Genomic DNA, 15847 nt, shown 5'->3' on the forward strand with positions numbered 1-15847 from the left:
ATTAGAACAAATTATGATGTTGATGCTTCATCTCTTGATAATACTTGATTCACACTTTCTGCGCCTAGCTGAAAGGCGTTAAAGAAAAGCGCTTATGGGAGACAACCCATTATTTTACTTCTGCACTTTTGTTTTATATTTGAGTCTTGGAAGTTGTTTCTACTGTAGCAACCTCTCCTTATCTTTATTTTATTGCATTTTTGTGCCAAGTAAAGTCTTTGATAGTAAGGTTGATACTAGATTTGGAATTCTGCGCAGAAACAGATTTCTTGCTGTCACGAATTTGAGTAGACCTCCCTGTAGGTAACTCAGAAAAATCTACCAATTTTCGTGTATGATCCTCAGATATGTACGCAACTTTCATTAAATTTGAGCTTTTTCATCTGAGCAAGTTAAGTGCCCCTGAAAAATTCGTCTTTACGGACTGTTCTGTTTTGACAGATTCTGCCTTTTATTTCGCATTGCCTCTTTTGCTATGTTGAATGGATTTCTTTGTTCCATTAACTTTCAGTAGCTTTGTGCTATGTCCAAAAGTGTTAAGAATAATTATGTCACCTCTGAATATGTGAATTTTTGATTATGCACTAACTCTCTAATGAGTTTGTTTTGAGTTTGGTGTGGAGGAAATTTTCAAGGATCAAGAGAGGAGGATGATACAATATGATCAAGAAGAGTGAAAAGTCTAAGTTTGGGGATGCCCCCGTGGTTCATCCCTGCATATTTCAAGAAGACTCAAACATCTAAGTTTGGGGATGCCCAAGGCATCCCCTTCTTCATCGACAACTTATCAGGTCACTGATGTCTACGCACGCTTCTATTCCTGTAGACAGTGTGGGGCCTCCAAGAGCAGAGGTTTGTAGAACAGCCGCAAGTTTCCCTTAAGTGAATCACCCAAGGTTTATCGAACTCAGGGAGGTAGAGGTCAAAGATATCCCTCTCAAGCAACCCTGCAATCACGATACAAGAAGTCTCTTGTGTCCCCAACACACCTAATACACTTGTCAGATGTATAAGTGCACTAGTTCGGTGAAGAGATAGTGAAATACAAGTAGTATGGATGTATATGAGTGGTAATAGCAATCTGAATAAAATATGGCAGCGAGTAAACATGCAACGAACGGTAAATAAACGGAGATTCGATGTTTGGAAACAAGGCCTAGGGATCATACTTTCACTAGTGGACACTCTCAACATTGATCACATAATAAAACCACTCTACACTCTCTTGTTGGATGACAAACACCATTAATTGTGTAGGGCTACAAGAGCACCTCAATGCCGGAGTTAACAAGCTCCACAACATTCGATGTTCATATTTAAATAACCTTAGAGTGCAAGATAGACCAACGCAATTATACCGAGTACTAACATAGCATGCACACTCGTCAACATCAGCTATGAAAGGGGGAATAGATCACATCAATACTATCATAGTAATAGTTAACTTCATAATCTACAAGAGATCACAATCATAACCTATACCAAGTACTTCATGATGCACACACTGTCAACATTACATCATGGAGGAGGAATAGACTACTTTAATAACATCACCAGAGTAACACATAGATGATATTCAACTAGATCACAAAGAGAGAGATGAACCACATAGCTACGGTACAGCCCTTAGCCTCGGGGGAGAACTACTCCCTCCTCATCATAGGAGACATCGATGGCGATGAAGATGGCGGTGGTGTTGATGGAGATGCCTTCCGGGGGCAATTCCCCGTCCTGGCGGCGTGCCGGAACAGAGACTTCTGTCCCCCGAATCTTGGCTTCATGATACGTCTCCAACGTATCGATAATTTCTTGTGTTCCATGCCACATTATTGATGTTATCTACATGTTTTATGCACACTTTATGTCATATTCATGCATTTTCTGGAACTAACCTATTAACAAGATGCCGAAGTGCCGATTCTTTGTTTTCTGCTGTTTTTGGTTTCAGAAATCCTAGTAAAGAAATATTCTCGGAATTGGACGAAATAAAAGCCCGGAGGCCTATTTTCTCACGAAGCTTCCGGAAGACCGAAGACGAGACGAAGAGGGGCCACGGGGGAGCCAAACCCTAGGGCGGCGCGGCCCCCTTGGCCGCGCGGCCCTGTGGTGTGGGCCCCCGTGCCGCCTCTTGACTTGCCCTTCCGCCTACAAATAGCCTCCGTGACGAAACCCCCGCATCGAGAGCCACGATACGGAAAACATTGCCGAGACGCCGTCGCCGCCGATCCCATCTCGGGGGATCCTGGAGATCGCCTCCGGCACCCTGCCGGAGAGGGGAATCATCTCCCGGAGGACTCTACACCGCCATGGTCGCCTCCGGAGTGATGAGTGAGTAGTCTACCCCTGGACTATGGGTCCATAGCGGTAGCTAGATGGTTGTCTTCTCCCCATTGTGCTATCATTGTCGGATCTTGTGAGCTGCCTATCATGATCAAGATCATATATATGTAATTCTATATGTTGCGTTTGTTGGGATCCGATGAATAGAGAATACTTGTTATGTTGATTATCAAAGTTATGCTTATGTGTTGTTTATGATCTTGCATGCTCTCCGTTATTAGTAGATACTCTGGCCAAGTAGATGCTTTTAACTCCAAGAGGGAGTACTTATGCTCGATAGTGGGTTCATGCCTGCATTGACACCAGGACGAGTGACGAAAAGTTCTAAGGTTGTGTTGTCGTTGTTGCCACTAGGGATAAAACATTGATGCTATGTCTAAGGATGTAGTTGTTGATTACATTACGCACCATACTTAATGCAATTGTCTCGTTGCTAGCAACTTAATACTGGAGGGGTTCGGATGATAACCTCGAAGGTGGACTTTTTAGGCATAGATGCGGTTGGATGGCGGTCTATGTACTTTGTCGTAATGCCCAATTAAATCTCACTATACTCATCATGATATGTATGTGCATGGTCATGCTCTCTTTATTTGTCAATTGCCCAACTGTAATTTGTTCACCCAACATGCTGTTCGTCTTATGGGAGAGACACCTCTAGTGAACTGTGGACCCCGGTCCAATTCTCTTTCCTGAAATACAATCTACTGCAATACTTGTTTTTACTTGTTTTCTCTGCAAACAATCATCATCCACACAATACGGTTAATCCTTTGTTACAGACAAGCCGGTGAGATTGACAACCTCACCGTTTCGTTGGGGCAAAGTACTTTGGTTGTGTTGTGCGGGTTCCACGTTGGCGCCGGAATCTCCGGTGTTGCGCCGCACTACATCCCGCCGCCATCAACCTTCAACGTGCTTCTTGGCTCCTCCTGGTTCGATAAACCTTGGTTTCTTTCGAGGGAAAACTTGCTGCTGTGCGCATCATACCTTCCTCTTGGGGTTGCCCAACGAACGTGTGAAATACACGCCATCAAGCTCTTTTACGGCGCCGTTGCCGGGGAGATCAAGACACGCTGCAAGGGGAGTCTCCACTTCTCAATCTCTTTACTTTGTTTTTGTCTTGCTTAGTTTTATTTACTACTTTGTTTGCTGCACTAAATCAAAATACAAAAAAATTAGTTGCTAGTTTTACTTTATTTACTGTCTTGCACCCTATATCAAAAACACAAAAAAATTAGTTACTAGCATTTACTTTACTTATTTCATCATGTTTCCTTTTAATTTTACCACAAAGAACATACCGGTAGGACGTGGGTCTATAGTTGGGAGAAATAATATAGAAGAATTCTTCAACCATGTTAGTACTATTGATGATTTTGAGGATAGACACTTGGTAGACCTTGCGCCTACTTATGAAATTGCTGCCGCGCATTTAGTTCGCTTGTTGGAAACTAAATTTGTTAATCTCAATCCTATAATCCAACACATGTTTCTTACACTTGGTGATATGGAAGAGGGGGAAAAGAAAGATTTTGTTTTAGAAACCCTTCTTAGAGAATTTGGTGGTCTAGCAAGAGAAGCTAGAAAGGTCTTTGCTAAATTTAATATGCTTGGTTCTCCTACTAATTTTGCTAGTCTCCTTGAAAAGATGGATATGGATAGAATAAGATACACTAATAATATTGATGATGGTGAGGAGATCAAAGCACCAATACCATGCAAGCTCCTAGCTATGAATGATGCCTCTGGAAAATAATTATGCTTGGCTTGTTCCTGAAAATTTGTTTGATGAGAGTAGCACACCTAAGACTAATGAAAAGGGAGATGCCAAAACTTATGTATCTAATATAATATGCCTAGTTGAGAAAACTCCACACCTCGCTGAGAATGCACCGCCCTTCGATAATACTTGATACACACTTTCTGCGCCTAGCTGAAAGGCGTTAAAGAAAGCGCTTATGGGAGACAACCCATGTTTTTACCTACAGCACTTTGTTTTTATTTTGTGTCTTGGAAGTTGTTTACTACTGTAGCAACCTCTCCTTATCTTAGTTTTGAGTTTTGTTGTGCCAAGTTAAGCCGTTGATAGAAAAGTAAGTACTAGATTTGGATTACTGCGCAGTTCCAGATTTCTTTGCTGTCACGAATCTGAGCCCACTGCCCTGCAGGAAGCTCAGAAAATTATGCCAATTTACGTGCATGATCCTCAGATATGTACGCAACTTTCATTCAATTTGAGCATTTTCATTTGAGCAAGTCTGGTGCCATTTTAAAATTCGTCAATACGAACTGTTCTGTTTTGACAGATTCTGCCTTTTATTTCGCATTGCCTCTTTCGCTATGTTGGATGAATTTCTTTGATCCACTAATGTCCAGTAGCATTATGCAATGTCCAGAAGTGTTAAGAATGATTGTGTCACCTCTGAATATGTCAATTTATATTGTGCACTAACCCTCTAATGAGTTGTTTCGAGTTTGGTGTGGAGGAAGTTTTCAAGGATCAAGAGAGGAGTATGATGCAACATGATCAAGGAGAGTGAAAGCTCTAAGCTTGGGGATGCACCCGGTGGTTCACCCCTGCATATATCAAGAAGACTCAAGCGTCTAAGCTTGGGGATGCCCAAGGCATCCCCTTCTTCATCAACAAATTATCGAGGTTCCTCCCCGAAACTACATTTTTATTCGGCCACATCTTATGTGCTTTTTCTTGGAGCGTCGGTTTGTTTTTATTTTTGTTTTGTTTGAATAAAATGGATCCTAGCATTCACTTTATGGGAGAGATACACACTCCGCTGTAGCATATGGACAAATATGTCCTTGGTTTCTACTCATAGTATTCATGGCGAAGTTTCTCCTTCGTTAAATTGTTATATGGTTGGAATTGGAAAATGATACATGTAGTAATTGCTATAAATGTCTTGGGTAATGTGATACTTGGCAATTGTTGTGCTCATGTTTAAGCTCCTGCATCATATGCTTTGCACCCATTAATGAAGAAATACATAGAGCATGCTAAAATTTGGTTTGCATATTTGGTTTCTCTAAGGTCTAGATAATTTCTAGTATTGAGTTTGAACAACAAGGAAGACGGTGTAGAGTCTTATAATGCTTACAATATGTCTTTTATGTGAGTTTTGCTGCACCGGTTCATCCTTGTGTTTGTTTCAAATAAGCCTTGCTAGCCTAAACCTTGTATCGAGAGGGAATACTTCTCATGCATCCAAAATACTTGAGCCAACCACTATGCCATTTGTGTCCACCATACCTACCTATGCTACATGGTATTTTCCCGCCATTCCAAAGTAAATTGCTTGAGTGCTACCTTTAAAATTCCATCATTCACCTTTGCAATATATAGCTCATGGGACAAATAGCTTAAAAACTATTGTGGTATTGAATATGTAATTATGCACTTTATCTCTTATTAAGTTGCTTGTTGTGCGATAACCATGTTTATCGGGGAACGCCATCAACTCATTGTTGAATTTCATGTGAGTTGCTATGCATGTTCGTCTTGTCCGAAGTAAGGGCGATCTACACTGAGTTGAATGGTTTGAGCATGCATATTGTGAGAGAAGAACATTGGGCCGCTAACTAAAGCCATGATTCATGGTGGAAGTTTCAGTTTTGGACAAATATCCTCAAATCTCTAATGAGAAAAGAATTAATTGTTGTCAAATGCTTAAAGCATTAAAAGAGGAGTCCATTATCTCGTTGTCTATGTTGTCCCGGTATGGATGTCTAAGTTGAGAATAATCAAAAGCGAGAAATCCAAATGCGAGCTTTCTCCTTAGACCTTTGTACGAGGCGGCATAGAGGTACCCCTTTGTGAAACTTGGTTAAAGCATATGTATTGCGGTGATAATCCAGGTAGTCCAAGCTAATTAGGACAAGGTGCGGGCACTATTGGTACACTATGCATGAGGCTTGCAACTTATAAGATATAATTTACATGATGCATATGCTTTATTACTACCGTTGACAAAATTGTTTCATGTTTTCAAAATCAAAGCTCTAGCACAAATATAGCAATCGATGCTTTTTCCTCTATGAGGACCATTCTTTTACTTTCAATGTTGAGTCAGTTCACCTATTTCTCTCCACCTCAAGAAGCAAACACTTGTGTGAACTGTGCATTGATTCCTACATACTTGCTTATTGCACTTATTATATTACTCTATGTTGACAATATCCATGAGATATACATGTTACAAGTTGAAAGCAACCGCTGAAACTTAATCTTCTTTTGTGTTGCTTCAATACCTTTACTTTGAATTATTGCTTTATGAGTTAACTCTTATGCAAGACTTATTGATGCTTGTCTTGAAGTACTATTCATGAAAAGTCTTTGCTTTATGATTCACTTGTTTACTCATGTCATACACATTGTTTTGATCGCTGCATTCACTTCATATGCTTTACAAATAGTATGATCAAGTTTATGATGGCATGTCACTCCAGAAATTATCTTTGTTATCGTTTTACCCGCTCGGGACGAGCGAACTAAGCTTGGGGATGTTGATACGTCTCCAACGTATCGATAATTTCTTGTGTTCCATGCCACATTATTGATGTTATCTACATGTTTTATGCACACTTTATGTCATATTCGTGCATTTTCTGGAACTAACCTATTAACAAGATGCCGAAGTGCCGATTCTTTGTTTTCTGCTGTTTTTGGTTTCGAAATCCTAGTAAAGAAAGATTCTCGGAATTGGACGAAATAAAAGCCCGAGAGGCCTATTTTCTCACGAAGCTTCCGGAAGACCGAAGACGAGACGAAGAGGGGCCACGGGGAGCCAAACCCTAGGGCGGCGCGGCCCCCCTTGGCCGCGCGGCCCCGTGGTGTGGGCCCCCGTGCCGCCTCTTGACTTGCCCTTCCGCCTACAAATAGCCTCCGTGACGAAACCCCCGCACCGAGAGCCACGATACGGAAAACATTACCGAGACGCCATCGCCGCCGATCCAATCTCGGGGGATCCCGGAGATCGCCTCCGCACCTCGCCGGGAGAGGGGAATCATCTCCCGGAGGACTCTACACCGCCATGGTCGCCTCCGGAGTGATGAGTGAGTAGTCTACCCCTGGACTATGGGTCCATAGCAGTAGCTAGATGGTTGTCTTCTCCCCATTGTGCTATCATTGTCGGATCTTGTGAGCTGCCTATCATGATCAAGATCATATATATGTAATTCTATATGTTGCGTTTGTTGGGATCCGATGAATAGAGAATACTTGTTATGTTGATTATCAAAGTTATGCTTATGTGTTGTTTATGATCTTGCATGCTCTCCGTTATTAGTAGATGCTCTGGCCAAGTAGATGCTTTTAACTCCAAGAGGGAGTACTTATGCTCGATAGTGGGTTCATGCCTGCATTGACACCGGGACGAGTGACGAAAGTTCTAAGGTTGTGTTGTGCTGTTGCCACTAGGGATAAAACATTGATGCTATGTCTAAGGATGTAGTTGTTGATTACATTACGCACCATACTTAATGCAATTGTCCGTTGCTAGCAACTTAATACTGGAGGGGTTCGGATGATAACCTCGAAGGTGGACTTTTTAGGCATAGATGCGGTTGGATGGCGGTCTATGTACTTTGTCGTAATGCCCAATTAAATCTCACTATACTCATCATGATATGTATGTGCATGGTCATGCTCTCTTTATTTGTCAATTGCCCAAGCTGTAATTTGTTCACCCAACATGCTGTTCGTCTTATGGGAGAGACACCTCTAGTGAACTGTGGACCCCGGTCCAATTCTCTTTACTCGAAATACAATCTATCGCAATACTTGTTTTTACTGTTTTCTCTCGCAAACAATCATCATCCACACAATACGGTTAATCCTTTGTTACAGACAAGCCGGTGAGATTGACAACCTCACTGTTTCGTTGGGGCAAAGTACTTTGGTTGTGTTGTGCAGGTTCCACGTTGGCGCCGGAATCTCCGGTGTTGCGCCGCACTACATCCCGCCGCCATCAACCTTCAACGTGCTTCTTGGCTCCTCCTGGTTCGATAAACCTTGGTTTCTTTCTGAGGGAAAACTTGCTGCTGTGCGCATCATACCTTCCTCTTGGGGTTGCCCAACGAACGTGTGAAATACACGCCATCACTTCACGATGGCGGCGGCTCTGGAACTTTTCTCGTATCGTGGCTTTTTCGTATCGAAGATTTAGGTCAGGAAGGCTTTTATAGGCGGAGATTCGGAGTCGGAGGGGCTAGGGGGCAGCCACACAACAGGGGGCACCCCCCTGGGCCGCGCCGCCACCATGTGTGGTGGCCCTGGGCCTCCCCTCTGGTCCCTCTTCGGTGTTCTGGAAGCTTCGTGGAATTATAAGGTACTGGGCGTTGATTTCGTCCAATTCCGAGAATATTTCCTTACTAGGATTTCTGAAACCAAAAACAAGCGAGAAAACAACAACTGGCACTTCGGCATCTCGTCAATAGGTTAGTTCCGGAAAACGCATAATAATGACATATAATGTGTATAAAATATGTGAGTATCATCATAAAAGTAGCATGGAACATAAGAAATTATAGATACGTTTGAGACGTATCAAGCATCCCCAAGCTTAGTTCCTACTCGCCCTCGAGTAGGTAAACGATAACAAAGATAATTTCTTAAGTGACATGCTATCATAATCTTGATCAATACTATTGTAAAGCATATGAGATGAATGAAGTGATTCAAAGCAATGGTAAAGATAATGACTAAACAAGCTGAATCATATAGCAAAGACTTTTCATGAATAGTACTTTCAAGACAAGCATCAATAAGACTTGCATAAGAGTTAACTCATAAAGCAATAAATTCTTAGTAGAAAGCTTTGAAGCAACACAAAGGAAGATATAAGTTTCAGCAGCTTGCTTTCAACTTCAACATGTATATCTCATGGATAATTGTCAACACAAAGTAATATAACAAGTGCAATAGGTAAACATGTAAGAATCAATGCACACAGTTGACACAAGTGTTTGCTTCTAAGATAGAAAGAAGTAGGTAAACCGACTCAACAATAAAGTAGAAGATAGGCCCTTCGCAGAGGGAAGCATGGATTACTATATTTGTGCTAGAGCTTTTCATTTTGAAAACATAGAAACAATTTTGTCAACGGTAGTAATAAATCATATGTGTTGCAAGCCTCATGCATAGATTACCAATAGTGCTTGCACCTTGTCCTAATTAGCTTGGATTTACATGGATTATCATTGCATAACATATGTTTCAACCAAGTGTCACAAAGGGGTACCTCTATGCCGCTTGTACAAAGGTCTAAGGAGAAAGATCGCATTTGATTTCTCGTTTTTGATTATTCTCAACTTAGACATCCATACCGGGACAACATAGACAACAGATAATGGACTCCTCCTTTAATGCATAAGCATTCAACAACAGATAATATTCTCATAAGAGATTGAGGATTAATTGTCCAAACTGAAACTTCCACCATGATTCATGGTTTTAGTTAGCTGCCCAATGTTCTTCTCTAACAATATGCATACTCAAACCATTTGATCATGAAAATCGCCCTTACTTCAGACAAGACGAACATGCATAGCAACTCACATGATATTCAACAAAGGTGTAAAAGTTGATGGCGTCCCCGAAACATGGTTACCGCTCAACAAGCAACTTATAAGAAATAAGATACATAGCTACATATTCTTCACCACAATAGTTTTTAAGGCTATTTTCCCATGAGCTATATATTGCAAAGACAAAGGATAGAATTTTAAAGGTAGCACTCAAGTAATGTACTTTGGAATGGCAGAGAAATACCATGTAGTAGGTAGGTATGGTGGACATAAATGGCATAGTTTTTGGCTCAAGGATTTGGATGCACGAGAAGAATTCCTCTCAATGCAAGGCTAGGCTAGCAAGGTTGTTTGAAGCAAACTCAAGTACAAAACGGTGCAGCAAAGCTCACATATGAACATATTGTAAGCATTATAAGACTTTACATCGTCTCCTTGTTGTTCAAACACCTTAACCAGAAAATATCTAGACTCTAGAGACCAATCATGCAAACCAAATTTTAACAAGCTCTATGTAGTTCTTCATTAATGGGTGCAAAGTACATGATGCAAGAGCTTAAACATGATCTATATGAGCACAACAATTGCCAAGTATCAAATTATTCAAGACATTATACCAATTACCACATGCAGCATTTTCTCGTTTCCAACCAAATAACAATGAACGAAGCAGTTTCAACCTTCGCCATGAACATTAAAAGTAAAGCTAAGAACACATGTGTTCATACGAAACAGCGGAGCGTGTCTCTCTCCCACACAAGCATGAATTTATTCAGAGAATGAAAATAACAAAACGAAAATAAAAGCACACAGACGCTCCAAGTAAAGTACATAAGATGTGATGGAATAAAAATATAGTTTCACTAGAGGTGCCCTGATAAGTTGTCGATGAAGAAGGGGATGCCTTGGGCATCCCCAAGCTTAGATGCTTGAGTATTCTTGAATATGCAGGGATGAACCACGGGGGCATCCCCAAGCTTAGAATTTTCACTCTTCTTGATCATATTGTATCATCCTCCTCTCTTGATCCTTGAAAACTTCCTCCACACCAAACTCAAAACAAACTCATTAGAGGGTTAGTGCATAATCAAAAATTCACATATTCAGAGGTGACACAATCATTCTTAATACTTCTGGACATTGCTCAAAGCTACTGGAAGTTAATGGAACAAAGAAATCCATCCAACATAGCAAGAGAAGCAATGCGAAATAAAAGACAGAATCTGTCAAAACAGAACAGTCCGTAAAGACGAATTTTTTAGGTGCACCAGATTGCTCAGATGAAAATGCTCAAATTGAATGAAAGTTGCGTACATATCTGAGGATCACTCACGTAAATTGGCAGATTTTTCTGAGTTACCTACAGAGAACCCTGCCCAAATTCGTGACAGCAAGAAATCTGTTTCGTGCGAGTAATCCAAATCTAGTATGATCTTTACTATCAAAGACTTTACTTGGCACAAAAATGCAATAAAATAAAGATAAGGAGAGGTTGCTACAGTAGTAACAACTTCCAAGACTCAAATATAAAACAAAATTGCTGTACTAAATTAAACACATGGGTTATCTCCCAAGAAGTGCTTTCTTTATAGCCATTAAGATGGGCTCGGTAATTTCAATGATGCACTCCCAAGAAATAAGAGTTGAAGCAAAAGAGAGCATCAAAAAGCAAATTCAAAACAAATTTAAGCCTAACCCACTTCCTATGAAAAGGAATCTTGTAAATAAACAAATTCATGAAGCATAATGCAACAAGCATAGAAAGATAAAACAAGTGTAACTTCAAACATTTCAGCATATAGAGAGGTGTTTTAGTAACATGAAAATTTCTACAACCATATTTTCCTCTCCCATAATAATATCCAGTAGCATCATGAGCAAACTCAACAATATAACTATCAAATGAAACATTCTTATCATGAGTCTCATGCATAAAATTATTACTATTCCCAACATAAGCATAGTCATTCTTATTAATTGTAGTGGGAGCAAATTCAACAAAGTAGCTATCATTATTATTCTCATCATCAAATATAGGAGGCATAGTATAATCATAATAAACTTTATCCTCCATAGTAGGTGGCACCAAAATACCACTATCATTATAATCATCATAAATGGGAGGCAAAGTATCATCAAAGTAAATTTTCTCCTCCATGATTGGGGGACTAAAAATATCATGCTCATCAAAACTAGCTTCCCCAAGCTTAAAATTTTCCATAGCATTAGCAACAATGGTGTTCAAAGCATTCATACTAATAACATTGGCATTATCATGCATATAAAGTTCCATAGGTTTTTTAATTTTCTCTTCAAACACCTCATGTCCTAACTCAAGATAGATACTATAAAGTTCTCTAATATTTTTGTTGTTTTCCATTAAGCCTAACTAGTGTAAACAAGAAACAAAAAGATGGATCTAAAGGAAATAGCTTCGAGCACTCACACACCGGCAACAGTGCTAGGAAATAGCTTAGTAGTCGGAGGATGTGAATACCTTTTACCTTACCTCCCCGGCAATGGCGCAAAAAAATAGCTTGATGTCTACGCACGCTTCTATTCCTGTAGACAGTGTTGGGTCTCCAAGAGCAGAGGTTTGTAGAACAGCCGCAAGTTTCCCTTAACTGAATCTCCCAAGGTTTATCGAACTCAGGGAGGTAGAGGTCAAAGATATCCCTCTCAAGCAACCCTGCAATCACGATACAAGAAGTCTCTTGTGTCCCCAACACACCTAATACACTTGTCAGATGTATAGGTGCACTAGTTCGGCGAAGAGATAGTGAAATACAAGTAGTATGGATGTATATGAGTGGTAATAGCAATCTGAATAAAATATGGCAGCGAGTAAACATGCAACCGAACAGTAAATAAACGGAGATTCGATGTTTGGAAACAAGGCCTAGGGATCATACTTTCACTAATGGACACTCTCAACATTGATCACACAATTAAAACCACTCTACACTCTCTTGTTGGATGACAAACACCATTAATTGTGTAGGGCTACAAGAGCACCTTGATACGTCCCAAACGTATCTATAATTTCTTATGTTCCATGCTACTTTATTGATGATACTCACATGTTTTATACACATTATATGTCATATTTATGCATTTTCCGGAACTAACCTATTGACGAGATGCTGTTTTTGGTTCCAGAAATCCTAGTAAGGAAATATTCTCGGAATCGGACGAAATCAATGCCCAGCATCCTATTTTTCCATGAAGCTTCCAGAACACCCGAGAGCCACCAGAGGGGTGCCCTGGTGGGCCCAGATGATAGGGTGGCGCGGCCAGGGCCTGGGCCGCGCCCCCCTACTGTGTCGTCGCCTCGTCAGCCTCCGACTCCGCCTCTTCGCCTATTTAAAGGTCCCTTACCTAAACCTCGAGACGAAAAAGCCACGGTACGAGAAACCTTCCAGAGCCGCCGCCATCGCGAAGCCAAGATCTGGGGGACAGGAGTCTCTGTTCCGGCATGCCGCCGGGACGGGGAAGTGCCCCCGGAAGGCTCCTCCATCGACACCACCGCCATCTCCATCAACGCTGTTGTCTCCCATGAGGAGGGAGTAGTTCTCCATCGAGGCTATATTGTGTATGACAATATTAGTGACATATTTCAGACCGCGGAATTAAGGTTCCACCAGAAGACCAAACATATTTAATGCCGACTCATTTGGAAAATGAGTGATGCGTGAAGACGCAAATGAATTGCAAAATACATACGTTTCTGAGCATGTCAGATCCGTTGACTAAAACCTCTCCCGTGAGCAAAACATGATAAAGCACCAGAAGGCCAAGGTGTTATATCTTTACAAATGTAAACTAGATTATTGACTCTAGTGCAAGTGGGAGACTGTTGGAGATATGCCCAAGAGGCAATAATAAAATGGTTATTATAATATATCTTTGAGTTTATGATAATGTTTACATACCATGATATAATTGTATTAACCGAAACATTGATACATGTGTGTTATGTGAACAAGAAGGAGTCCCTAGTAAAGCCTCTTGTATAACTAGCTTGTTGATTAATAGATGATCATAGTTTCATGATCATGAACATTGGATGTTATTAATAACAAGGTTATGTCATTATATGAATGATGTAATGGACACACCCAATTAAGCGTAGCATATGATCACGTCATTAAGTTATTTGCTATAAGCTTTCGATACATAGTTACCTAGTCCTTTCGACCATGAGATCATGTAAATCACTTATACCGGAAAGGTACTTTGATTACATCAAACGCCACTCGCGTAAATGAGTGGTTATAAAGGTGGGATTAAGTATCCGGAAAGTATGAGTTGAGGCATATGGATCAACAGTGGGATTTGTCCATCCCGATGACGGATAGATATACTCTGGGCCCTCTCGGTGGAATGTCGTCTAATTAGCTTGCAAGCATATGAATGGTTCATAAGAGATGACATATCACGGTACGAGTAAAGAGTACTTGTCATGAGACGAGGTTGAACGAGGTATAGAGATACCGATGATCAAACCTCGGACAAGTAAAATATCGCGTGACAAAGGGAATCGGTATCGTATGTAAATGGTTCGGTCGATCACTAAAGTCATCGTTGAATATGTGGGAGCCATTATGGATCTCCGGATCCCGCTATTGGTTATTGGTCGGAGAGAAGTCTCAACCATGTCTACATAGTTCGCGAACCGTAGGGTGACACACTTAAGGTTTGATGTCGTTTAAGTAGATATGGAATTTGGAATGGAGTTCGAAGTTTTGTTCGGAGTCTCGGATGGGATCCAGGACATCACGAGGAGTTCCGGAATGGTCCGGAGAATAAGATTCATATATAGGAAGTCATATTCAAATGATCTGGTGCATTTATGGCAGGTTCTAGAAGGTTCTAGAAAAGTCCGGAAGAAAGGCACTATGGAAGGTGGAGTCCCGGAGGGACTCCACTAGCATGGCCGGCCAAACCCTAAAGGGGAGGAGTCCCAGGTGGGCTCCACCTTGGTGGCCGGCCAGCCCCACCTCAAGGGAGTCCCACCTTGAGTAGGACTTCCCCCTTGAGTAGGTTTCCCACCGGTGTTGGGGTCTTATTCGAAGACTTGGACTACAACTCTTGGGGATTCCACCTATATAATGAGGGACAAGGGGAGGGTGGCCGGCCACTCTGGCCTCCAACCTTGGCTGCCCCCTTCATGGCCGGCGCCCAAGGCACCCCTCTCCCAAACCCTAGCACCCCTCTTCCACATACAACTCCCGCATACGCTTAGGCGAAGCCCTGCCGGAGTTCTCCATCGACACCGCCACCACGCCGTCGTGCTGCCGGGATTCCGAGGAGGATCTACTACTTCCGCTGCCCGCTGGAACGGGGAGAAGGACGTCGTCATCAACACCGAACGTGTGACCGAGTACGGAGGTGCTGCCCGATTGTGGCACCGTCAAGATCTTCTACGCGCTTTTGAAAGCGGCAAGTGATCGTCTACCGCAGCAACGAGAGCCTCCTCTTGTAGGCTTTGGAAATCTTCAAGGGTTAGTCTCGTTCATCTCCTCGTTGCTCCCATCTTCTAGATTGCATCTTGGCTTGGATTGCGTTCTCGCGGTAGGAAATTTTTTGTTTTCTATGCTACAAATCCCTACAGTGTGTTGGGGACACAAGAGACTTCTTGTATCGTGATTGCAGGGTTCCTTGAGAGGGATATCTTTGACCTCTTCCTCCCTGAGTTCGATAAACCTTGGGTGATCCACTTAAGGGAAACTTGCTGCTGTTCTACAAACCTCTGCTCTTGGAGGCCCAACACCGTCTACAAGAATAGAAGCACCCGTAGACATCAAGCACTTTTCACGGCGCCGTTGCTGGGGAGGAAAGGTAAAAGGCACTCATACTCCGGTCCCAGGTAAAAGTACTTTTCTGGCGCCATTGTGGAGTGTTCGAAGCTATTTCCTTTAGATCCTGCAATTGCATCTTTTTGTTTCTTGTTTACACTAGTAAG

Source organism: Lolium rigidum, chromosome 5 (genome assembly GCF_022539505.1).
Source record: "Lolium rigidum isolate FL_2022 chromosome 5, APGP_CSIRO_Lrig_0.1, whole genome shotgun sequence".
In the NCBI taxonomy this organism is placed as follows: Eukaryota; Viridiplantae; Streptophyta; class Magnoliopsida; order Poales; family Poaceae; genus Lolium; species Lolium rigidum.